The following is a 12,518-nucleotide window of genomic DNA, read 5'->3' as shown; positions in this document are numbered from 1 at the left end:
CACGTCACAGACATGTTTAAAAAGCTGGTGACGGACTGGAATGAGGAGAACTTGTCATTTAGACGAATAGATGAAAGATCTAGGTCATCATACAAATTTATGCGCCTGAACTTGTCTACTATAAATGCTAACTCTGCGTCTGAGCTTAACGTTGTTCTACACCAGCCTTTTGGATGACCGCGGCACACTTTATATTGTGTTTCTATACGGATTTAATATCATTTAATTAGCTACATTGTAGCAGGAAAATATCATAACTAACTGTTTATTAAAACACGGTTAACACAAACAAATTCATAGCGCGGTCATTATATCCCTTTATTGTATCGAACCATCAATTCAAAACGATGTCAGTTTTTACAGAAAAATGTACACATTTTAGAGCAGATTCTGCTTCCAAATTCAAATTCGGTCTAAACATTTTTTTGTCATAATTAGTATCGCATTTTGTTTATTATGTGTCACATAAATGTTTTTAATATAGTGTTACTTTTGAAACGAATTTCTGTAGAGATTTAAATAAGGCTAGGCAATGCGGACGCTAGTCACCAACGGTGACAAATGTAGTACCGTACTGAATTTTTAGCGCTGAAAACATCCTCCCCGCTGTGTCCAGAAGACGCTGCGAATGCATTCGTGGCCAGAATGACGTGTGGAGGGTATTGAGTCGGGGAATGAAATGATGCATTATTCACCGAGAATAGTAGTTATCGTGCGTTGATAACAGTTATCAGGTTCAACATTTATCTGCTCTTTATTTTAATTTATCGAGCAAGCTTACCTCAAAAAAAATTTTTACCTAAAGCTATTCAGTTGGAATTTTCTTGTAACAGAAAAATAGCGTTTCGCTCGACAGTGCTAGAGGGTAAAGGAAATGTTCACATAATTATTATTATAAATGTAGCATATGCAATATGGGACTAAGTTGCTGTAAAATTCGATTGCCTACACAGCTAAAAATCGCTGCAATTTTTTGGTTCCGTTTTGTTAGTAACTGTGGTAGACGTTCTTATGTCAACGACTGTGACCTATGTTACTATATAAAGAAATAACAAACACGCATGTTTGTGCTCAGTCATTCTTCTCACTAGCCACAGAACGGTTTACATAAACAGCATCATAAGGTAATATTTGCTACTGCTATCACTACTCTCTCCATTTCCCGCTGTCGGCCTTGAACTTCAATTGAAGCTCTTATCGGTATCACATGGGGCGCTAATTACGAGTTACTATTTCTCTGAGGATTGTGTAACTAGTGAACTATAAATATTGCTCCCTGTAACAGAGCAATTAGTAATAATTGTGAAGTGTTCCGTAAATGGACCCATAAAACACTGTTTCGAGAAAAGCGCATAGGAATGAAGCACGCCTTTCGTATAGTAGGCTGTAAACTAACTATAGACTACATCGAGAAACATTTACACAACTTGTATACTTGGCGAACCTTTTCAGAACTACGAACTAACTGTAAGCCAGCATGTAGAGACAATTTTTTTGTTTCGCTAACAGTACAGTGTTTTTTTTGGGCTGGTTCTCAGCCTACCTACTTTCGTACTTGCGAATCTAGATTTGATTAATCATAGAAGATTTTAAAAGACGTTTAGGAGGACTCTAACATATGTCTAGACTATTTAGAAATCAATAAAGAATTCACGGTCCATAGGCTTTGAAATGCTGATAATTAAACGGATAAAAAACTGGGGTGTATTTTCGGGTGATGAGTAGGCGTTAATTATGAGCGCATTGTTTCAAATAGATTGGTGTAGATGCAAAGGTATTCTGTTTTACGCACCACATATCGATAATGCCTGATCTCACAATATATGTGAGCCGTAGAAATATATATCATATTTCAGGTAAATACAAACATAAATGCCGTATCGAGTGCTAGGAGTAGATGATTTGCCCTGTTTTTGAATAGATCTTTTGAATATTCGGGTCAAAGGTACCATGGCCTGCGAAATCGTAGATGTGCTGCTGATGTGTCATGTGGTAACAGAAAAAGCTTACTTTGCTGCAGGTATTATAATTCTTAAAATATTTGCAAAAATTGGCATGTTTGGGTATTTATTATTGTTGTTTTTTTTTTATTGGAAGGAAAAGGCAAGAAAAGCATCTTTTGAAAATAAAAAGTGTGACCTTTGCCAGGACAGCACCTTTATTTCTGAGACCTTGCAGTAGATTCGTACATGACCCAACTTACAAAAACAGTGATACTGGAACGGTTACTCACAAACTGTAAAGCCAAAGATCTGCCGACGGCAAAGATAAACTATTGGGTCATTGAAGTATTCATGGATAGCAGTATTTTCAGAATGATGCTTCGGTCAACGTCGGACAGACACTTTTAATTTCCATCCAGGTAGGTTTTCTGTTGCGCTACGCTTCACCAAATTCGATTTTTCCAACGACCTTAGCTTTTTGGCAATTTTCTTTGTATCGAACCTTTCTGAGTGCATTCTACTAAAAATTCCATGATGAACCACCATGTTGTTCACGGCTAGTTTAAGTCTTAGCGTTCGCAAGATGATAACAAAAGACTTATTACAAAACAAAAAAGGTAATAGCTACCTTTTACTTTTTAAGTTTTGCAACGGGTTAACTGTGATATGACTTGGGGTATCGATAGTACTGGTAACTAACTAATCGACTTTCAATGGAGTTCGAAAAAGACTCTTACATATCGGCAGTTAAATCTTTAGCACCAAATTAGAAGCCGCTCAATCTGGCCCTGAGCCTCACGCACTCTCCGTGCCTGTTTTTCAGCGGTCTACAAGTTACAATTTTATGTCGTCGCAAGCGAATCAAGACAATGCGTCTTTATACGTGCTTTCGTTAATATACACATAGGTAAATCGTCGAAAATAGCCGGTACAATCAAAAAGCAGAGGAAGATCGTATAAATGTTGACAAAAGAACTAAAGACCATTTTTAAGAATAAAAACATTTCACGCCACGACATGTGCTTCAGCGAAAAATTTACAAGCAGCCGTGGATCGAGCATGGGCCTTCACCGGATTGACGAGCCGCAATTAACTCGCGTGAACTTCTTAATGACCTCGTCCGATGGTCGTCAGAACTCCACCCAGTATTAGGATTACCGTTCCAGATAGCAACCTTGATAAGACACCGTCAAGACAGAAATGGTGCCTACCTACAATGCTCGCAAACCTAGAAGTCTTCCTCGCCCTGGCGGACACGCAGGCCTAATAGGCGCCCTATGGCAACAAACCAGTCGGCCGTAGAGCAAAAACCGGAACCGAAGACTTCGAAACAACTAAGTCATTTAGACGAGCCGTGAAAAAGATTTAGATAAAATAATTATTGCGCGTTAGAATGTAGAAGGTATAACTCGACAATGAACCTTACCGCTTTGCCACCCTCTCCTTTAACCAACTTCGACGTCATCATATTTTCTGTGGTCCTGACTAATTCTTACGCTGTCCACTCACCTACGTCCTTATGCACTCTACCAGCGTAAACTAATGGAAATGAATGTAGCTTCTATCGAGGGCGATATATTAATATTAAGGGATAGTTAATATGGTTTTATAGCAGCATACTCACGCCCTCCAAACAGCAAGAACAAAATTATATTGATCGACAAGATCGCTCGTGTTACGCATGTTTTGTGTCCCCTTATTAATTGCTAGCGACTTGGACATCAGAAGCGACAAACCAAGCGACCTTACTTACTTGATCTTCTCAACAGTTTCGGATGCCGCCTATTTTCGACTATAGCATGTATCAGCAAGAGTAGAAGTACTTTTGAATGAAAAGAAACTCTACAAAGAAGGGACCCCAGCCTACATGAGATTTTGGATTCAACCAAGCTCGGCCTTGAACTTATAAGGCATCGACACTTATACCGAGATTTTGACCGACATGCTAGAATCGTTCATAATTCACCCGAAACTGCGTCTTTGTTTTAATACAAGTTGTAAACTGGTCTCTGCTGTACCGTGCCACAAAGAGTAACTAACAGAGTGTCATTCGGCTATGAAGCCGCTTTATAACATCCTGAAAACCTGGTCTAGACGAGTGCTCGATACACTTTGCACTGTGGAGGCCAGGTTAGTAATACAAGCAAAAATGAAGCCGCATAAATGGCTGCACAAAGAGAGATTGGTATCATGCCCTATTAGTTCCACAGTATTCATTGAATACTTCAGATGCATGTATGCGGCGACGAATATCATCTAACGGATAGTGTACTCGTGCACTGGGGTGTGTAATAAACAAACATCCACGATGGGCGAAACGCTGGACGTGGAGGTCTCCGTATTTAAAGTGTTACGTTTTCTAGAGCAACTACAACTTAACAAGACGGCAGGACTGGACTTAATTTACAATAAACATTAGTACAGTCGACATATTTTCTTACTAAACAAATGCATTCAACGCCTGGTTATAGTATGAACGCCTGCCAGTGAACTCGAGTTATGCTCTTCTACGTGTCATCCCGAAGAAAAAGACAAAACACATGACCCACTTGCATAGAAGATTCTAGCAAAGATAAGCTGCTGCTGCAAACTTTTTGCCTACCTTATTACTTAACGTATAATAATTTTTCCTAAAACATATTTACGTATTACAACTGAGCCGCGCGGATTCCGCGCAGGATGTACCACCCTTAGAGCACATGATGTACTACGTCAGGAGATGTATCGTGTCTGTCGTCGACCAAAACAGGTGCTTTCTGCAGCAATGGTCGATTTTAAATCGACAACAGACGATACAGGGTTTTAGTCAAGCTCACAAAACGTGTTTTTTTCTCAGAATACTCCGCATTAGACCAGGGAGATTCATAACATAAACGATGGAGTGACTTAGTTCAAACCGTTCGTTTAATCAACTGGTATAGCACAGACCAATAACCTGAGTCCACTGTTTTTTTTTTACTGAATGATCTGCCTCTGTGTGTGTGTGTGGCAAATCCAGTGAGACACGTAAAAACGCTGTTTTATGTCGATAATCTTGTAATTTTTGGAAGGAGCCAATCTTCAGCAGGTTCTCTCGGGATTATTTTTATACTTAGGTGAGAAGAGGCTGGTAACCGATACAGATAGAGCATATCACGGACAAAACATAACGAGTAATGGTGGTGAGTGCAAATTCACCAAACTTTCCTTACGAGCGACGTTGGCCATGTCAGGTTTTTGCTACTGACAAGTTCGCCTTGCTTACAGTGTCAGCGTGACCGATGTGGAATGTTGTAATGAATTGTTGAATCAACGAAACGTTTGAGAGCCCAATCTTTTAAGAGTTCTTCGTTCGTCGAGGTCGAAAAGCTTTACAGTGATAGCTATAGTCTTTTCATATAGACGACTTCTATACACGACGTAGGTTACAACCAACACTGTTGCGAAGATCTCATAAAAATAATTTCTCGAAATTGAGCCTAAAAATAGAGTACCAAACTCGTCGTCGAACGCGCTAATACCCAATAGCCACCAGGAAGGAGAATGACATAAAAATAATAAACAGGATAAAGAAATTGGTAAAATGTAAAGTCGGTAAGAGTTACAGTGGTATCTGCAATTCCAAGAAGGAAAAGCAGTCTTCCTGACAACTATGTAATACGGCAGACGTTCAATAAACCCGTAAAGGGTTTTGCCATCTTGGCAGTCTTTCTTGTGTGATTAGAGTTGACGTCGTTCGTATGCAGTTAAAAGTAAATCTCATTCACAAAGTTTATTAAAATTACGATAATGTTCTTTCGGTTTAAACTTCGGCAATTAAATCATTACAACACAAAAAAAAACAAATTTATTATACAAAAAAGGCCAAAAACGATTTAAAAAATCAGCGGCTTCTCCGTTCTTATGTTCAAACAAGTCCTCCACTGAACCTATTTACTACATGGATTAGGCTAAGTAATGCATTCGTTTCGTCTCAAGCTGATTCTCCGGCACACAATTAAATCTCTATAATGCATGCAAGTAATTGTTATTCTCAATCATCAATCGACTAATAATAAGGATACATTATTGCCGCTGAATTTGATTGCCATTTGTGCAAGACACTCTGGTCTCAGCATCTATTACGTATGCTTTAGATCGTTGTAATATCTTTATATATAATATAAAGTGTGCCTATTTTAGCTTTAGATTAATTGCTTGTAGGTACCATACCATACAACCTAATTATATATTTACTTAGACATACACTGCTTTTAAAATAAAGGTATTTCCACTTCCTTTAATTTTCAAAGGACAAACTTTTAATCATATTTTTTCTTTTCCTCACTTTCATGTCCTTAATGGTCAAAGTCTTAATCATAGTCTTGTATTATTTTTTTTATAAGGTAAGGGTAAGAGTTAGGCAGTAATGTTTCCAATATGCATTTATTTCGTAATGCTGAACAGATTATGGCTCACGAGCTTTAAAAATCTATGGGCGATCTTTAAGCACCCACCCTACCCCAAACAGTACTTTTTATTTTTTGTATTATTTTTAAACGGCTTCTTTATTGGCAGTCGAAACGTGTTTTCTTTGAAACTAAACGCAAAAAAGATTAAAACATCAGCTAGAACACGAAATAAACACTCAAAACCTTAAACAGAACACTTGTTTTTAGAAAGTAACGGAAAAAAAGTCAATTTTCCGTAAGCATTGGTTCCATTAAAATAGCTTTGAGGTAGCAAATTGTTGAAATAAGCATCGTCTACTGCGGCATTATGTTATACTCTCCGCGTGTTAATTTATTTATGAATTGATTTTCTAGTTTCGCCATATACAGCTCAAAAAATATTGGCGACTGCAAAATGCTCTATTTTAATCCCGCAACTGCATGTTTTTTAGATCGAAGCTCATGTTTTTGTACGGCCAGGCTGTTTTCCATACATAGCAATCCCATCATTGCACCCCATGCGGGGTTCATGCTACATCCATCTAGTATTTCAAAGACCCTGTCCCTAGAAACTCTAGTTATATGCTTCGGTAGAGTCAAGGGGCACACGCGTGTTAGTTTTTTTCTTTGATCTTTAACAATCTCTATTATCGAAGTTTTAATAAAGATATCACCTTCTCTATTTTTCTAAATCAACTTTTTACTTTTCCTAATATTTCTTTCTCTTCCATGTATACCTTAATACTGCGATAGTTCAATTTTGTGATTAGTCTGTTTAGAAAAGTGCGATTTGTAAGTAGGTTGAAGGCATTTTTTCGCTTTTGTGCATCCGTTCGTACTCCGGTATTGTCAGTTACAAGACGTAATAACGGAAATTTTCCTTTGCATTTACTAATCAGTAAATCACTTTTCTTTAACCAAATCTTGTCTCATATATGTGGGTCTCTTGCACTGTTGTTCTTTACGGGCACTGCTTTCGGCTTAGAACGGGTTTGCTCGCATACGCACATGCAAAAGCGGGAGGCCATTTCATGGTTTTAGGATATAGTCGTATTGTCAGTTTCGACTTTCCATATTTTACGTATTTTGTGTGCGAATGCCTTTTGCTTACATTGGGCTGTGGTTGCTTCCAGCCGTACAGTTAAGTGACTACTCGAGATGGACATCCCCGAAAGTCAGATAGCCTTTCTACTGACCCTACCACCTGATTGGGACACCAATGCTTAATAGATAGCATTACAGCGAGAAGAGTCTCACACTACAAACTATTTAGATGTATTTTAAGGAGTTTCATAACAAATGATTATTAAATTCATTATGCAGTTCTTCCCTAATTCAGTTGCAAGCTTTGTCTGCCTGCTTGACCTCTGGATAAGTAAAGCGGGTTTGGGCATGCCGTTACTATCGTAGGACCGTTTCCTTTAAGGCTACGTACTTCCCGATATTTGTTATGTTGTCTGCCAAACCACTGACCATTCCAATTACCGCTTTCTCGACGTCCATTAGCGTATTGACCTTGTTTCATTTTTTTAGAGATCTTGTGGGGATTCCCGCGTACAGTATTATTCAATAATATTGTATAAATTATTTGTATTTTCTTAAATTAAAAACAGTGTCTTAAAATCTTCAGTCTCATGAGCTCTAAATAAATTGTCACTTCCGGGACTAGAATGCATCATTTTAATTCATACAACTGCTTTTGAAAAGCGATTATTTCCTTAATTCCTATCACTTAAACTAAATATTAAATTCATATAAATTAGCTTAAAATTGACTGTTATCAAAAAGACACTTTTTTCTTTTTCACTTTTCAAATCAATTTGAGGTTTCTTCTATGTAATGTCTATTGTAAACCTTCCGTATTGAGTACCTAAAGAAGCTTATAATCACGCATAATAAATCTCAACAGCGCTTGCTTTCTAGTCATGCTTACATAGAGCGCAGCGTTCCTGCTTTTACTACAACGGTGTGAAACTTTTGGTTGAAGCTTTTTCAATTCAAGTAAACTCTAGACAAATTCTTAAATATAATACATCTTAAAGACTGAAGTAGATACTAATAATGACACGCATCTGTTTCCACCTTGTCATATCTGTCATCCCTTTGGACAACCTGCTATTAAAGTACCATCGTTTAAGTTTACACATTAATCAGTTTTTATTCTTAACAGTCGTGATTGACTCCCACTTGAAATATGTTAAAGATTTTGTGCATTAGTATAGTATTATTTTGTGCCTTAGTTGTTTTGCTAAAGATTAACTGCGGTATACTAATCTCGAATCAACTTCATTCCGAACTCGTTTTCTTCTTTACTTTCCGTTATTAAAAACCCACTTGGTCTTTTTTTTTTTCGTTTTTTAGTAAACATTTGACTATGTATGCGCAGAGTCGTTGCCTTCTTTAATAATTTTTATTCAGTAGCATTTTTTAAATCTTCCGGTCATTTCAGCAAGTGGTCGTTATTATCCGTAATTATTCAAACAAATGGTTTATAGATGCGTGATGAGAGTTTTAATAAACTGTAAGATAAGCATGTCATGTGTAAAAATTGATTAGCTTTGATGACTAAAATCCCGAATTAAACTATTTTTTGTTAACCGATATACTATTAGTAATAATATTAGGCGTATTACCCTCGTCACAGTTTATCTATGGATTATCAATACGAAGTGTACCTATTATGATACACTTCGTATGTAGAACATGCATGCGACTCACGGCGGTATATATAAAGACGGCAGGATTGCTCGAAGAATCTGTCTAATTTTATTACTCATTACTATGCAATTATTCATTTCGGTTTAGGCTAGATTGCTTAACTTAGTTTGTTGTATAGATTTAAATAGTGTTGGTCTACCTACAAAAATCCGTTACGAGTGTAGTCCAGAAATTAAAATTCGATCCATGTTGTTCCATTCTTTTCAAAATATATCTTTATCTGTTTAAAAATATATATAGAGAAGTTTTGGTAATTAGGCTTCGCTATAAATTTTTCAACATGTCCGTTATGCGCACAGATGTTTAACTTTCTGTGTCCTAAATGAAGCAGTACCGCGCACGATTTCAACACGAATACTTCTACAGTCGAAAGAAGTTTGAGAGTGCACTTCAATATAAATTTAATTTCATGGCCAAAAGATATTATTATAAAAAAATAATTATTTTTTTGCTATCGTAGTCAACTATTCATAAAATAACAAAAATATTGTTGGTATTTAACCTCTGTGTAGAATTTATGTACGAAGATTAAAACATAAATATATATGTAGCAGACCTATTTCTTAACAATCTAAAAATTCACTCATTCTAATTAAAGCTGATTCCAGCATCTCCACTTCTAATACGATCACAGATGCTGTTTATGGTAGGTGCGCAGTCGCTTATCTTTGTAGTAACGCTGTGTAGCTTTCATTGCGTAAAACAATTCCGTTATTCTATTTATTTTGATGGACGGGTGCGAGAGACGACTCATACGTCCAATAATGTTCCGTTTAATAGTGGTGGTTGTAGTAAGGGTACTCTTAGTAGTAACGTTTTGGTAGCTTTGATTCTGTGGTCTGATGGTAGCTAGAGAGTTCTTATGTGGTCGGGCATCCCCGCGCTATCGAGTGAGAAACTCAATTGGCTCTTATTGAGTCAGCATCAGTGGCAACGAAACAGAAATATCACGGCTGGCCCCTCATACAAAACTCGACAGAGGTCTATGATGATTCTATGAACGACACAACCAGCGAGTAGTGTCCCGTGCAGTTTGACACCATTCCGGTCACCCATCAATGTCACGCTACCCTCAAACTCGACAACAGATGCAGGGAAATATTTGTCTATTTTCGTGAAGAACAGACGGTCTGCTTTTTGTAGGCGATCGCTGACAGTCGACTCGACCATTACGTATACTCGCCTAATATAGGCTAATACAACGTTCACCTTTTTGCTTTTGCGTCTGGTGAAGACCATGTCAGTTCAATTGTGGTAGTAAAAAGATTTTATTCAACTTTAAATACATGTGTTGATATTCAACAATCTGTTTTAGAGCCAAAAGATAACTTGCCTTTCCTTACAGTTGAAAAATAGTTTTAATATAATTAGCATGTCAGATCTTTTTTGCCCCCATCATTTGAAAGACAAAGACTCTACTAGACTTTACTTATTTATAGTTTCATAACTTATTATAAGTGGCGCTGTGGTACATAAAGTAAAAGACTAAATACATATACACATGTAATAAATTTTGAAATTTTGTCTTTCACAGCTGGCGCCGAGGTATTCTAATATACTCAACGACGATATATAGTTCCGCCATAAAAGAACAGAGGGGTTATTAAACGCTGTTTGAGAATCAAATATTATGAGTGTAATGTTTTCACATCGATGTATCACAGAATAAAAGCCAAGCAATAAATCTGAAAAATTAAACACTGATATTCTTATGTAACCTACCTTAAAGCACACAGTATGCAGATATGTTATTGGAGTATTTAGGACGTTCTCTGTGAATCACTAAGTATCTACTGTTATATATGGTATCCTTTTTTTGCTGTTTTATGTCATACATATCGATAAGTTAGAACAAGCAAAAATCATTTTTATTTTACTCATAATATATTCTATTCATAATCTTTGGTGTAAATATTTGAAGATCTAGACGGCTACCATTAATGCACAGTAAGCCGAACAACTTTTGTCTCTATGGGGCCGGATAGCTGTGATCTATCTCACTTGATGTTGGCTATGATGGAATGTATAATGATAAAAATTAGTTGATGCACTGCGGCTCAAATAGCTCGCTGATAAGCAAATAATAATTTCGAAAATTATTGTATATTCATCAGACTATCCACTTAAAATAATACTATATATAGATATAGTAACATAGCAAATAAAATCCGCATTTTGTCACGCATAGGTTCACTAAAATGTTATAAAAAGCTAGAATGTTCACCTTTACCTTTTGAATGTAATACTTCTCTGGCAAACGTCCAAAAGCTTCGCCTCCGTAGTCAATACAGAGGAGAACACTGAACTATTATAGTTCGTCAAAATACACTGTCAATTATTCTTTCTAAATTTATCTTTTATTAAGATTTGACCAGCCTTTCAGAATTTCATCAAGGTTCTTTGTTTAGTCTTTTAGGAAACCCACGGTAAATATCCAGTTTTGTTAGTCGCTCTGATGAAAGCAGCAAATAAGGAGATTACTGTACTTCTACTTCAAAATTTTAAAAGCACACTCTCAGCCAACGTTCCCACTAATTAAGTTAAAATGCAAACATTTAGAAAATTCCTATTATCTTGGATATGTAACTATAGATAATCTTAAAAAACAATTACTTTAAGACTGTATTTAAACTCTTAACTTGAATTTCATATTCATGTATGGTCCCAATCAGGTGAACGACGTTCTAGTTTTTGAGAAACGCCGTATTTCATGATTGTGACAGCTTGAATGTACACAGAATTGATGAAATATCATTTTCAACAATTCGTAGAATATTTTGCGAGGTCTTGAAATTTCAAAGTCGAAATCAATTATGCTTCGCTGTTGCATACGAATGACTGGGATGATCTTAGAGCTATCTTTTTCAACAATGCATCACCCCTATACTCTATGATAAAGGCAACTACTACTCTAAAATATTGTATTGAACAAATAGATTTCTCAATCGAGAATATTAAGAACCAATGTAACATTTCGGTTTGTTGCTCAAGAAAGCTCAACTATCGTCTGCGTTTGCGGTGATTGACAACGGTATGGAAAATTTAGATTATGCATCCAGCCAAAAGATATTCATACGAGCACTACAGATCTTTACATCTGTGAGTAGCTCAGCTCAACTTTGAAATTTAAGTAACAGTTGAATTGATAGGCATATACAGACATATTTAAAAAAGGACGCTCTACGTCCTAAATAGTTTATATGCGCATTTGGCGGATACATTGCTCTATAAATCAATGGGATACATTGACTGTTACATTGGCGCAGCTTCTTCATCTTTTTTAATAACATCTATAGTGCAGCTCTTGTTGTTTGATATACCTTTATACAGTATCGCCAAATATATGGGTAGAGAAGATTCTGATAGGCTCTTGAATGGAAACAACTAGCACATGTCAAACTATAATAATACTTGGATTACATAAATCCAGTGCAAACAATATATCTGA

General features: G+C 36.5%; 1 protein-coding gene across 5 annotated transcripts in view; it reads right to left on the bottom strand.

Annotated features, from left to right (window-relative positions):
- Window positions 1-12,518, bottom strand: part of LOC111272128 (excitatory amino acid transporter 2) — a 70,848-nt gene that overhangs the window by 41,232 nt on the left and 17,098 nt on the right. The gene's annotated exons all lie outside the window — the stretch shown is intronic.

The sequence above is a fragment of the Varroa jacobsoni genome, unplaced genomic scaffold, assembly GCF_002532875.2.
Source record: "Varroa jacobsoni isolate VJ856 unplaced genomic scaffold, vjacob_1.0 contig01635, whole genome shotgun sequence".
Classification (NCBI taxonomy): Eukaryota; Metazoa; Arthropoda; class Arachnida; order Mesostigmata; family Varroidae; genus Varroa; species Varroa jacobsoni.
This window is presented reverse-complemented; position numbering and strand designations above follow the sequence as displayed.